The sequence below is a fragment of the Equus quagga genome, unplaced genomic scaffold, assembly GCF_021613505.1.
Source record: "Equus quagga isolate Etosha38 unplaced genomic scaffold, UCLA_HA_Equagga_1.0 HiC_scaffold_447_RagTag, whole genome shotgun sequence".
Lineage (NCBI taxonomy): Eukaryota > Metazoa > Chordata > Mammalia > Perissodactyla > Equidae > Equus > Equus quagga.
Window position 1 is genome coordinate 178,301 of NW_025793810.1, and position 13,427 is coordinate 191,727.

The 13,427-nt window shown below is 49.0% G+C and overlaps 1 long non-coding RNA gene across 1 annotated transcript; it reads left to right on the forward strand.

The window, feature by feature from the left end:
• The first annotated feature begins 288 nt into the window (after window positions 1–288).
• LOC124232315 (uncharacterized) lies at window positions 289–5,950 on the forward strand. The gene is made up of 2 exons (XR_006886818.1): window positions 289–504; window positions 5,464–5,950. It is a non-coding gene; the product is annotated as an uncharacterized LOC124232315 (long non-coding RNA).
• The last annotated feature ends 7,477 nt before the right edge of the window (window positions 5,951–13,427 follow it).

Consider the following 13,427-nt stretch of genomic DNA (forward strand, 5'->3'; position numbering starts at 1 on the left):
GCGTGTGGGAAGCAGCACAGGTTTGTCACCTTAGTGGAAGATGTTTCTCAAAATACGGTGCTACTTAGCAGCTTCTCGGGCAAGAGCTCCCTATAAATGTATTGCTTTTCCTGTAAATTCCTAAGAGGGAACTAGATGATGCAAGGTCTAGCTTCCTTAGCAAATAACCAGACACACAGCTTCATTTACATAGGAACAGGCTTTAACACCTCAGAACTGCTTCTCCAGGCGGGAACAAATATCCAGATGAACCAGAGATTCCTGTTCAACAAGCCTGGCTGCCAGGGGTCTTGCTGATCCCTTCTGGGCCTCTGCTCTTCCTCCTTACAGCCCGGCAGCACAGGCAGGACTGGGCACTTGGTAGAAACACAGCCTCTGAGGCCTCACCCAAGACCTATCGAATCAGAATCTGCGTTCTCACAAGATGCCCAGGTGATCTGTCTGCCCCCAAAGACTGGGCAGAGATGGCAGGGGAGGAGGAGGAAGCTGCGTGGGATGAAACAGGTGCGTCCACGAGTGGCCCGGGGGAGCTCTGCTGGCGTTAGCCACACCTGGGACTCATTCACTCCTTCCAGGTGCCATTAGGACCCAGACTGAAGATGGGTTCAAGGTGTTTCATGAGGGCCTGGCAGGCATTCCACAGGTAGCAAAGGACAGAAGAGTGACAGAATTAAATGGTCAGGACTTCCAAAGGCAAGTTTGCCATCTTGCACCAACCACCATCCTTGCCACCCCTCGTCAGATGTCTTCCCTGTGGTTTGTCCTCTCAGTGCCCTGCAGACGTGGTGCTGAGGTGGGGCTCCAAGGCCGCCCCGGGGGTGAGGGAGGAGGCTAGAGGGAAGCCGGATGGAACGTGAGTCCATTGCCCAGTTCCACCCAAACCCCTCTGCTTTTATTTGCATTATGTGTTAAGGTTCCAGTGAAGATTTGCTGAACTTAGCAGGGCTCTGAGAACCACTGTCCAGAGCAGCGAGCAGGAGCTACTCCACGTGCGCGGAGAGGTGGGCTCCGAGTCAGACGCCCCTGGGGTGACTAGTCTGCTTCTTCTCCACACGCGAGTGACCTGCACTCTCCCTGCCTCAGGGATCTCGTCTGTGACCTGGGGACAGCAGCACTAGGCCGCCACAGCCCCGCTTTGCCCAGGACCACCCCCATTTACACTTGCTGTCTTTGTGTTCATATCAGTGGTTCCCTTTGCTCTCCAAAGTATCTTGGTTTGGGTGACATGCTTACCCTAACTGACGTCTACCTTGCAGGGTTGTTTTAAACATTGAGTGAGATTAGGTACCAGGGTGCTTGCTGTCTTCTCCGTTGTTTTGCCCGGGTCTCACCCGCTAAAGCTGCACTGAAGACATGCTTGTACCCGAGTGGCGACAGCGTCACCGTCACCGTGTTGAGCAAGTTACTCCTGGCATTGGTGTCAAGTTCAGCCCACCAATCAGGGGCCTCGCCTCCCCTCGCCTCTCCAAGTAGGACATCGCTCCTGCCCTTTTCCAGCTACCAGAGCCTTCTACTCAACAAGGCTCCTGCCCTCTGCCCTGCCGAGAGGGCTGTTTCTGGGCTGACTCTGTTCTCCAGTAGGGAGGTATCTTGTGTCAGGGCCTGTTATGACTCTGTTCTTGCTGGGTGTAGGTAGTGCACGGCAAGGGCGTGGGAGCGTCCCAATTTACCTTCCAAGCCTTCCGAGATAAGCTCCTTGCTCTGGAGTGCAGAGCTCCAGATCCAGTTCCCTCCACAGGAGAGTTCTCCGGGAGCCCCTCCTCCTGGGGGTTCCCACGGCCGGGCCGGGAATGATTGGGCCATATTACACCCTGTACTTCCAATACTGCTTCAGGACAAAAGCCAATGTTTCTTGCCTTTGTGGAGTTAAGGTCTTGGGGTGCTGTTTTTAAAATGTATTAAGGAAAAATAGAATTTATGCTGCTGCTCAGAGTTCCAGTGCTGTCTCGGGTGGTGAGGGAGACACCATGAGACAGGCTTCCACCCTCTGCTGTCCAGTCCTCGTGGGGAAAGCATCCAGAGAAATTTTCCAGACTAGCGCAGAGGGCTCCTCTAGCAACGGGGTTTGAGGTTTAAGAGAAGGTTGAGAGTCAGTAAAATCATCACCTGCACAGCGTTTCCATTGACACGTGTGCTAGTGGAGGCCAAGGTGGTGACTGTTTGGGGCAGTGTCATGGCATTCATCTCGCCGAGGTGTAAGTAAGACACTGGTGTCTTTACTTTGTGGCTGGCCACCTGCACAAGAAAGCGAGCAGACAGAATGTGCAGGTCCAAGCTGAAAGCGGGACAATAATTGAAATCTACTAGGAAAGTCTTTTTCCCTTTAAAGTGATGAGGAGGGGCTGGCCTGGTGGCCAAGCGGTTAAGTTTGTGCACTCTGCTTCGGTGGCCCAGGGTTCGTGGGTTCAGACCCCAGATGCGGACCTACACACCGCTCATCGAGCCATGCTGTGGCGGCGCCCCACATACAAAATAGAGGAAGATTGGCACAGATGTTAGCTCAGGGCCCATCTTCCTCACCAAACCCCCCCTCAAAAAAAAGTGATTAGAAGATTCGTAATCTATGGTTTGGGTAGACACGCAAACCAAGATTTTTAAAGAGTTTTAAAGCTTTAAAATGAGAAGTGCTTCTCTATACCCTAAACCTGTGAAATGCCAGGAGTTGAGAAAAATCCTGCAATGCCACATGGCAAGGGTTTAAAATAGGCTTTATTGAGGACAGGAGAATCTCGCAGAGAGACAGCACACAGAGAGGCCTGCTGGACATGCACATGGGTCCACAGGCTAGAGGAGGGACCCTGATCCCCCGTGGGTCCCCTTTTTGAGACGGTGAGCATCAGAAGTGGACTTGTTGATGGGGCAGTGAACAGGTTGTCTGGATTTGGGGTGCTCATTACGTACAGGACTTGTCTGGGAATGCTGGCAGCCCAGCACCCAGGCTTAGGAGCCCATGAGAAGCTATAGACCCTCTGCAAGAGGGAAAGGAGCCACTGGTCCCTGGGGAAGCTGAGTTTTGGTGAAACCTCTGCCACCAGAGAAGGGAGGTGAACCCCCTTCCCAAGTCCCAGCTGGCGCATTTCCAGGTCATCCAGAATCAGCTCCTAGGGACACTTGTGGGCAGTTCTGGTCGTTGCATCACAGAGCTCCAAGGTAACATAATACAGTGTCTGGAAATATTTTACAAAGTCTAATCTTGGCCAACGGCAAAGCTGAATCAAGCTCTCTCACCTGTGTCATTTTGGTGTTAATACCCCTGAAACAATTTTTACAAAAGGTGTAATGTTGTAAACGCCATTCTTGGATATTTTCCCATATCAGCATATATAGTCCCACCTCATTCATTTTAATATCGGTCTGGTAGTGCGTCATATAGATGCCTCTAATTTGTTTGAGAAGTCCCAAATAATTATATAGTATAATAATTCTATATAATTATTAAAAATAATCATAACAATATAATTGTGCAGGGTTTTTTCTTTTTGCACTCTTGTATGAATTTCTTCCCACAAGGAACGTCTTTGCGTATAGATCTTGGCAAAAAAGCTTTTGTGACTGTTTCCATTGGCTAAATGCCTAGCAGTGATGGTGGATTCAGCGTGTTTTTTAGGGGTGATGAAAATGTTCTAAAATTAGATTGTGGTGATGGTTGCACAATTCTATGAACACTGTACACCATTGAATTATACACTTTAACTGGGTGAGTACTGTGGTATGTGAATTTTGTCTCAATAAAGCTGTTACAACATTCCTAGCAGTGAGAGCGGGAGGTCCGAGGGGGTGTGTGGGAAACCGCGTGCAGTTATTTCCTCACTAGAGAGATGCGCACAGAGCCATCTCCCCACCGGCGCCACTCTCTGCCTTTCTGCTCAGCTCTTCTCTCATAGGATCATTGTTTGCTTCCAGGAATCCGCCTGAGCCTGGGGGCCGGGAGGGGCTTCCCTGAGTGCTGCAGCCCCAGAAGGCTCTTCACCTCTGACAGGTGGCAGCCTGCCTGCTCCTGTGGGTCCAGCCGTAACTGGGGGGTGTGACCCAGGCCAGGGGCCTTCCCCTTAGGGCTTTTCATGGATCAGGAGGTGGGAGCCTGTTACTCCACCCATGAGATGAAGCTGGCACAGTCTGTGTGTGGGCACATCTCTTATCTGGAGGAGTCACTGCCCTCGACTGGAAGCTATATGGCCATGCTCTTCAGCACCCAACTGCCCCAGGACTGAAACAATCCCCTCTGTGTTCATCTCACCAATTGGGATAAGGTTTAGTCCCTTAACTAAGGCCTGCCTTCCATTTCCTTTATATCTCCTGCACTGTCTAACACGCTTCCTAACTTAAAAATGCTTTCACACGTGTTATCTCGTTTAATCCTCACAACAGTTCTGTGAGATTTATTATAGAACCCCCGTTTTGCAGATGAGGAAACTGAGATGGGAACCAGAGACTTGTGAGGGTCACACAGCCATTGAACATGCAGAACCAGGGTGCAACTCAGACCTTCCAACAGCAAAGCCCCCGTGTGCAGCCACTGCCTGGGTCACGTCACCAGAACCACAGCGGGCCCCTGTTCAGGCTGTGCTGAGTTGAGCAGGCTCTGGGTTTTATCCTTCTTGACTCAGAGCAGATGAGTGAGGTGACTTGAGAGGGAGCGTGTTAAGTGGATTCCGAGGGAGGCAGACAGGATTAACTCTGGCAGCCCCACCCCACTTCAGTACAGTTCCCTGGAAACTACCACTTTCCCACTCAGCTTAGTACTGAGTTAGTTTCAACTTGCTGATTCACTAGGTGAGGAAGAACGGCACGAAGTAGTGGATGAGAGGAACGTTCTCACACAAAGACATTCAGGTGTTCTACACCCAAACTTCACATATGGGTGTGAATGTTCTCTTAGGATTGTATGAACGTGGAGAAAGAAATGGCGGGATGTACACCAGACTATTAACATTGGTTCCCTGGGGGTAGTTGTCTGCTGGTGGGGGGAGGCAGCATTCTCTTCCCCATCCAAAACAAAGCGAAACAAAACGGGGAAACTTTTAAAAATGTGTCTGCAACTAAATACAACATGTACAAAATGATCCCAAGTGCGTAAACTCATATAAACATGTACACGTGCATAGAGGAGTGTAGAAAAGGATATTCATATATCATTAAAAGTTTTTACAATAATGATAAGCATATTCTTTATGTCACCACAAAAATGCATACTATTTATAAAATCACAAAAAAGCAATAAAGCTATTTTCACTGAGAAAAAATATTGGCCACTAAAATATATACCTTATCAACTTTTCTTTGGAAGTGTAAGTGAGCATAAGTGAGACCATCTTGTTATGCTAAATGGCCCCAGCCCCTCCTCTGCTGCTCTGCATGTGCTCTAAAAAATTCGCATGCCCTCTTGATTTATGGCGTCTGCTTACGTATGTACTCCACAATAGGTTGATAAATCAAAACTCTCTTCTATGAGTTTCTCTGCAGGAAGAGGCTAACCACAGGCAGGAGACACGTGTACAAGGGACCCATCAGAGCTGACAGAAGAATGGAACAACGTGGAGCCTGGAGCCCATCACGCCTGGACACCAACATCCCTGCACCCCTCCTCACTGCCCACTTCCCAACGTAACTGCCTCAAGATTCTCTAATCTTGGAAGATGGGTTTTTTGGAGATATTAGTCTGTCATCTTACCGATTATGGCAGCTAAATCGACTTAAAACTTCCTTTCTCCATCCCTAACTCGTGATTGACTGTCTCAGAGTGTGGCGAGCAGAGTGAGCCCATTACTCGGTATCAGAAAGAGGCATACTAAGCAGCTGCCTATGTGGCCAGGAGTAAAGGATGCTTGGCGTCCCCTTGGAGCATGTGTTCTGTGGGGCTCTGAGTGGTGTCACGGGTTCCTAAACTGGGCGAAACATGGAGATTTAGGCACCACTCTAGAGATCGCTCATTAAAATACAGTTTTCACCAGATGGGTGCAATTCATTCATCTATAACCTCAGGTTATCTTAAGAGTAGAGAGGAGAGCATCTTGAGCGTGTAGAACCTTGGTCGGGTAACTTTTGTGGGAGGTAGATAGCAAAGTTCTGGGAGACAGGCTCTGACTAAGGGCAGATCGGAGTTCGGCAATTTTGGGCATGTTAGTAAATACACATATATAATAATTTGAAAACAAACACAACTGACCAAATTAATCGTTGTCTTCCCTGAGCTTAACGGTTATCACCAACCACAATTTGGGGTGTAGTTAACTAAACTCTTGAAAGAAGTTTCTGTTTACAAAGTAAGGATTATGTTTCCAAATCATCCAGTGGCAAAAGGGAGTTGCTGCAGTAGGGACATGACTCAGCTCGGGGCAATGTAATGCGTTGCAGTTGCTCCCTTTCCCAAGGCCACCGAGGGAAGGTGATTGATAGAAGCAAGAGAAGTATCTTAGAGTCTCATCTCTCAGACGGCAGCCCATGGACATTCCACGTACGCATGCTTACATATTTTCATCTTTTTTCCAATAATCTAGTGCAATCCTACAAAACTCAGTTGAAAAGAATTGTCTGGGGCCGGCCCGGTGGGATATTGGTTAAGTTCACATGCTGCGCTCCAGTGGCCCAGGGTTCACAGGTTCAGATCCTGGGTGCAGACCTAGCACTGCTCGTCACGCCACACTGTGGCAGGTCCCACATACAGAATAGGGGAAGACTGGCACAGATGTTAGCTCAGGCCAATCTTCCTCACACAGACACAAAAAAATTGTTCTACTATGCCACTGTTTAACAGTGCCTTTCAGGGATCTGCCTTTGCTTGGTTTCAATGGCACTAATTTAAAAAGATTTATTGGTCACCTCTGGCTATTTCTACACTGCCAAGGTGAAATGTATTCTTTGGGAAATTTACAGACAACAGCAACAAATCACTGGCAGAAATGTTGGTAGCTTCTCTGTAGTTTTCCAATGATTCCACTGTGCCTTTGTAGGAAGGCTCTTATGTTTTCTAGAACTCATAGAGCAATTTCAAAGAAATTTCAGAGGAAGATTCAGTACCTGCAAAATGGTTTCACCCTCTTGTTTATGCAACAATGTGTTCACCCATCCATCAACCATCCATTCAACCATCCAGCCAGCCAGCCAGCCATCCAACCATCCATCCGTCCATCCATCCATTCAACCATCCATCCATCCATCCATCCATCCATCCATCCATCCATCCATCCATCAAACCATCCATCCATCCATCCATCCATTCAACCATCCATCCATCTGTCCATCCAACCATCCATCCCTCCATCCATCCATCCAGCCAGCCAGCCAGCCAGCCATCCATCCAACCATTCATCCAAGCATCTAACCATCCATCCATCCATTCAACCATCCATCCATCTGTCCATCCATCCAACCATCCAATCATCCATCCATCCATCCATCCATCCATCCATCTTTCCAGTGTTCCATCCAGACATTTATGCTTTGTACAAGGCAGAGGGATAAAGACATGAATAAGACCAGGGCTTGGCTTACAGCCTGGAATGAGGAACCCTGAAGGGAAGTCAACAATTTCACCATGATGTGACTGTAATCAGCCAAGAATCAAGAGTGGATGGTGCAGGGCATTTTTTGCAGGGCAAAGAAACCTTCCAGAAGACTTAAAACATGAAGGCTCAAGTGAAGCCCAAAGTTTCTGATGACCACCCCACAAAGCATTTCAGTATTGATGGCGTAGAGCGACTCTCCTGGACCAGCGGGTCTGACCCCAGGTGGAGAGAAGAATGGAAAGAACAGCTCTGCCAGGTGGGCACGGTCATTCCCCACCTTTTGTGGGGTTGGGACAAACGACTGTTTGCTGGATCTCAGGACGGCATCTCCTTCTCCGAGGTGCTATTGCACATATTTCTTATTTAAATTAGAATACATTGGTTTTGAGAAAAAAAGAATGCGTGTCACAAAACGATGGGTGGGTGGGTGAGGAAAATTCCGTCTATGAGTGAAGTGTGTGTGTCTATTCTAGGGCTGTTTCGGAAGCAAAAGTAACAGATGAGACTTCCCCCTGATGAAATGAGCCAGTAGAGAAAAGGTGAGTTCTGAAGGTTCTACGATAGGCAGAAATGTCAGGGGAGAGCAGGAAAATCCCAAAGAGGCCAGGGATGTCCTCATACCTATTGTCAGGGGTTCGACAGGGAGTGAAAGGGCCCCTGGGGAGGACTGGAGGTGATTTAGGAACGTAAGACTGCAAAGGCACCTAGGCCTGCACAAGGGCCAGGAATGGGGCCCAGACGCTGGGTCGGAGAGGCGAAGCTGGCAGTGTGTAGATCAGCAGTTCCCCTTGGCATGAGAAGAGGAGAGGTTGGCCTGGGACAGGCTCCAACCTCCGCCCTCCTTCCAGACACCAAGGGTGCCCTTCCCGGACCCCTGCTAGCCTTGCCTGGGTGAGGGAGTCGGGTGGGCAGAGAGGAGAGGAGGATTATGCTCTGTGGAAGGTGTTTTGGGGACACGCCACGACTGGAGTGTAGCAAAGGGAAGGTAACCACTGGTCATCATCCTCGACAAAGTGCCTCAGAGCAGGGGAGTGTCCCAGCAGGCTCCCGCGGCCTCGCGGGCAGAGGGCGTGCGGTCCTGGAAGCTATTGAGTCGGCTTTGTTTACAGCTTCCATTCCATGCCAAGTGGGCGCGGGTGGCTCTAAGAAACCAAGCCTAGCTTCAATTTATCACCACAAATAACTGGAAGGCCAGTCAGTTTTGTAAGCCACATACGGGTCCAGAACCATGTGGTGTGCAGCCTCCGTTGATGTGATATTCCGTGACTGCTGCCCCGATTCTCCTGGGCTTCCTGAAGCCCACCTGGGAGGGTAAGCGTTTACTTCTGCGAGCACGTAGGGACTGCGCCCTGGGCGTTTGAAGAGCACCGTGCAGTGTCTTCCGTGCCTGGTGAGAGTCAGGCTGCCTGAGTTCAAACTCTGGGTCCACCACTTACTGGCTGAGCGACCCTGGGCAGCCCACTCGATCTTTCTGTGCCTCAGCCTTGCCACGTGTAACAATGGGGACAAAACTACTGCTTAATCCAATGGTTCTCAAAGCTAAATGTGCATCAGAATCATCTGGAGGGCCTGTCAAAGCAAATCACTGGGCCCCAGCTCAGAGTTTCTGATTCACGAGGCCTGGGCCTGAGAATGTGCATTTCTAACGAATTCCCAGGGTGATGTTAATGCTGCTAGCCCAGGGACCACACTTTGAGAACCAGTGACCCAACCCACAGAATTGTTGTTAGCATCCAAAGAGAATTAATGTAAAGCCACATGTTGGTAATTAAATAGCTCGATTAAGGTTAGCTGTTTGTTATTGTTACGGTTGTCATTGCGGTTATTGGCACGGTAGCGGACTAGAACCTCCCCGTTTCTAGTTAATGGGAACCGGGTATTTCTGACGGCCCCGGCCTCCCCAACTGCATCAGCGCACAGGTCCGCTGCGCCTCCTGGACTCAGGACAGCACAGGCCTGGACTCCTCGCTGGCTGTGAGTACGAAGTTGTTATCTAACTTCCTCCATGTGCACGTCCCGTCTCTCCAGCAGGACAGGTGCCGTGTGCTGGGTTTCTTCGTGTCTCCCAGACTCCTAGCACGATGCCTTGTGTACAGTGAGGCCTCAATGAAAGCCAGTCCTCGGAGTTGCAGGGAACTCTGGAGGCGCCCACTCCAGACTCTGCCGGGGCAGGGCTTCCTGCTGCCGCTTATCCCCGGGTCCCCAGATCCGGAGAAATCAGATCAGGAGGGCTGGTGAGACTCAGGAGGCTGCATTTTAACGAGCCTCTAAGGCTCTGATGCAGGTGTTCTCTGGCCACCTCTACGGAAACACCATCTTGTTCAGCGCTTTGCAAACTGCCCGTTGTGACTCGTCAGTGAGTTGTGAGATCAAGTGATTCAGTTGAGACCGGCATATTTAAAAGAATAAGTAGAAGAGAACAGAAAGAAATTGGAGGAGAGTGGAAGAGAGGAGGAGAGGAGGGAAGTATCAGAGTGTATCACATGTGGTGATGGTAAGTGTTGTCCTGTGTAACTTAGTTTCAGTGTGTGTGTGTGTGTGAGTGTGTGTGCTGGGCCCCTTCACAAAATCTACTTTACAGGTCATGGGAAGGCAGTGGGAAGGCTGGCCTAGAGCATCCCCTCCTGTAGGCTGGGAGGACCAGCATCAGGCAGGCAGTTGTCCTCATGTTGGCCGGCTCTCATTCTGTATGGAAACCTGCCTTCCTCTGGTATCCATTTTCCCGGCTGTGCCCTCCATCAGAGCAATGAATGGCTCCACTCCCTCCTTCCACGGCTCTTCAGAACTTTGAGAAGGGGCAGCATCCTGGATGGGGTGGGCTGGGGTCCTAATTGCAGCTGCCTAATCAGCTGTAGCTGGCGTTGCAGATGGTCAGTGTCGGGAGCTCTGACGTGCACCAGTAGCTCCTGGAGGGGTGGGGCCGGGCAGGGGAGGAAACCCAAAGTCCGCTGAGCCCCAGCTTCGAGACTGCAGGGAGGGACAGGGGAGGCAGGAGGGGGCGGCGGGGATTCCATCCCTGCTCGCCAGTTGCCTTGTTTGGTCTTGTTTTCGGCATCTGCCTGCGTGGTGCTGCCTGTCTCCTGCAGAGGCCCACACTCACACCTCAGCTCCTTTGTTCTTCAGACTGAACGTTCTGAGTTTCTTCCATTATTTTTAACGATGTAGTTCTCAGTCACTGTTCCGGTTGGCTTACTCGACACTCTCTGGTAAGTCCTATGAAAGGACCCTGAACTGCTTATCTAGCTGTTGAATGAATGACCAGTGCAAAGAAAGCAGGCGTATACGACCTCTTCCCGCCTGACTCCCCGACCCCTTCAGTGTGCTGTCACACTCTGCATTTCAGCACATACTTACTGAGCATCTTTCACATCTATTTTACATGTTAGGTACTGGGGAAACAGAAATGCAAAGACAGAAAGCTTCCCCCACAAGTAGTCAGCATTTTGACAGAGAAACTGGCTTGTAACCAGCCATTTGATTCAGGATATGTTCAAGACTAGAAGTGTGCACCAGGTCCCAGGAGGGAGAGAGAGCACCTGGCACGTGAGAAGCGCTCACTAATGCTGATGCAGAATGAACTAACACTGTAGGGACTCCGGGCTACTCAGGGAGACTTCTAGAGAAGGGGACGCCTGAGCAGGGATTTGCTTCAACTCCACCGCGGAGTGGAACCCACCCACGCTTCTAAGTTGCACTTGATGAAGCTCTGAGCCAGGAGAACCAAAGATTTTCTCTTCGGGGCTGGTCATCTTTCTTCTAGATCATGCGAATAACATTTGGTTTTCTAGCTTGACTATGAAGAATCATTATAATTTGGCATAGTTTCCACAGGCGGCTAGTATTAGATGCAAAATAATTGAGCAAACATGTGCAGTTGAAACAAATCTGCCCCAAGTCTGGCTCCATTTCCCTACCTGCCCCACTCATGTGCTCAAGACTTGGAACTCGTTGTTATTGACTTGAGCCACAGCTCACTCACCAGGTAAGAATAAAAGTGAAATGTTCTTACCTAAGAAGGAATTTGCTTCTGTAATGAAACTGCTTGGGGGCAGGGCTGACTTACCTAACATAAAGAAACTTGTTCCTCCACACTGACTCTCAACCAGTGACACATTTTTTATCTGTTTATTAGAAAGATTAAACCCTAAACTGCAATTCAGCACTCATTGAAAGAGGCCTGATTAAAAACCAATCGGGCCGGCCCTGTGGCCGAGTGGTTAAGTTCACCCGTTTCGCTTCGGTGGCCCAGGGTTTCGCCTATTTGGATCCTGGGCGCGGACATGGCACCGCTCATCAGGCCACACTGAGGCGGCGTCCCACATAGCACAACCAGAGGCACTCACAACTAGAATACACAACTATGTACTGGGGGACTTTCAGGAGGAGGAGAAGAAGATAAAAAAGAGATTGGCAACAGATGTTAGCTCAGGTGCCAATGTTGAAAAACAAAAAACCACTGGGAGCTCAAGCTAGAAAGAATCACTGGTTGTATGTGAGAAGACGGGGAGGGAAGGAGCAAGAATAAAATCTTCTTTTCTAAATTTCACCCAAGTAGGAAGTAAAAACTTCAGAAACCTATAATTAACCATAGGTATTAGAAAATAAAGTTTGTTTGCATTCAAGCAGCTGAAGATAGTACAGAAAATTACTGGGACCATCAGAAAGGCTTGTTGAAGCATTTAGCGACCAACCTATCAATGTAAATTTTAAACTGACCTGGCATCAGAAATATTTATATACGGGCAGCCCTTGAGTTCATAACCCTGAGGGTCCAGGATGGGCGTCCTTGGATTATTAGAGTCGGCCAGTTTTAGTTCTTTAGATGACAGAGGACTGGGCATTTCATAGTAACTCCAATTGCTAAAAATCCAGTTGCTAAAGCTTCTGTCTTCAGGCCTTCTCTCTCTCTCTGTCTTCTCTCCCCCAGCTTCTGCCATGTGTTTGGTGGCTATAATTATCATTCAGCAATCCTAGTACTGATTCCTTCTCTCTCCACCCCCTTTACTTCAGATTTTGGTCTTAAAGTACTTATCTTTTTATTTGGAGGCCATGTCAAAACCTCGGTGGAACTAAGCAAGATATACATTTTAAACACAGATTTCCAGATTCTCTCCTTTGGTGACTTCATTCACTCTCATGGCTTCTCCCAAACCCACGTCTCCAGCCTCAGCATTTCTTGAAGCACCAGAATTCCCTTGAAACTGCCTGTGGACAGAGCCCCGCGAATGCCCTGCTGGCCCCTCAAAGCCCTGGTCTTCTGCTTGCCTCCAAACATGTCATGATGTCTCCCATGTCATTAACGATGCCACCCTTTCCCCAGTCAACCAATCTCTAATTTCCAGGCTTTCTGTGATCCTCCTCTGCTCCTCGCACCTAGTCAGTGCTTGTACCTACATTCTTCTCTAGACTCCGATGCGCCGCTCATCATCTTTCGCCTGGCACACTTCCACCTTTTTTCCACAGGATACTCTCCTCTCACTTCCAACCAACTGCACTGCCAGGGTCGCTAAAGGGAAATGCTTATCCTGTCATCTTCCTATTCAAAATCTCAAATATCTTCTATTGTCTATGGAACCAGTACTAATTGTTTTGGCCAAGGAAACAAGGTCCTTCATAAAACACCCCCCCTCCTCTCTGAGTCTGATGTTCTGGATAGTCCATTTCTCCACTAATTTCCATGAGAAGAATTAAGAGGAATCTGCTGCACCCGAGTTCTATAGAAGCAGCATCATTGATTAAAATTGCACCAATATATCAAAAACTCTCCTGATGAAAAGAGACTTAAGAATTCACCTTTAATGATTACATCAACAGATTGAAATGCCTCCTCGATATTTCCTTGTTCTCAGTTCTTTTCAGGTCCAATGAATGATGTGTGTTGTATTGCATCCTGTGGGAGGTAACAAATAAAAAGTATTACCA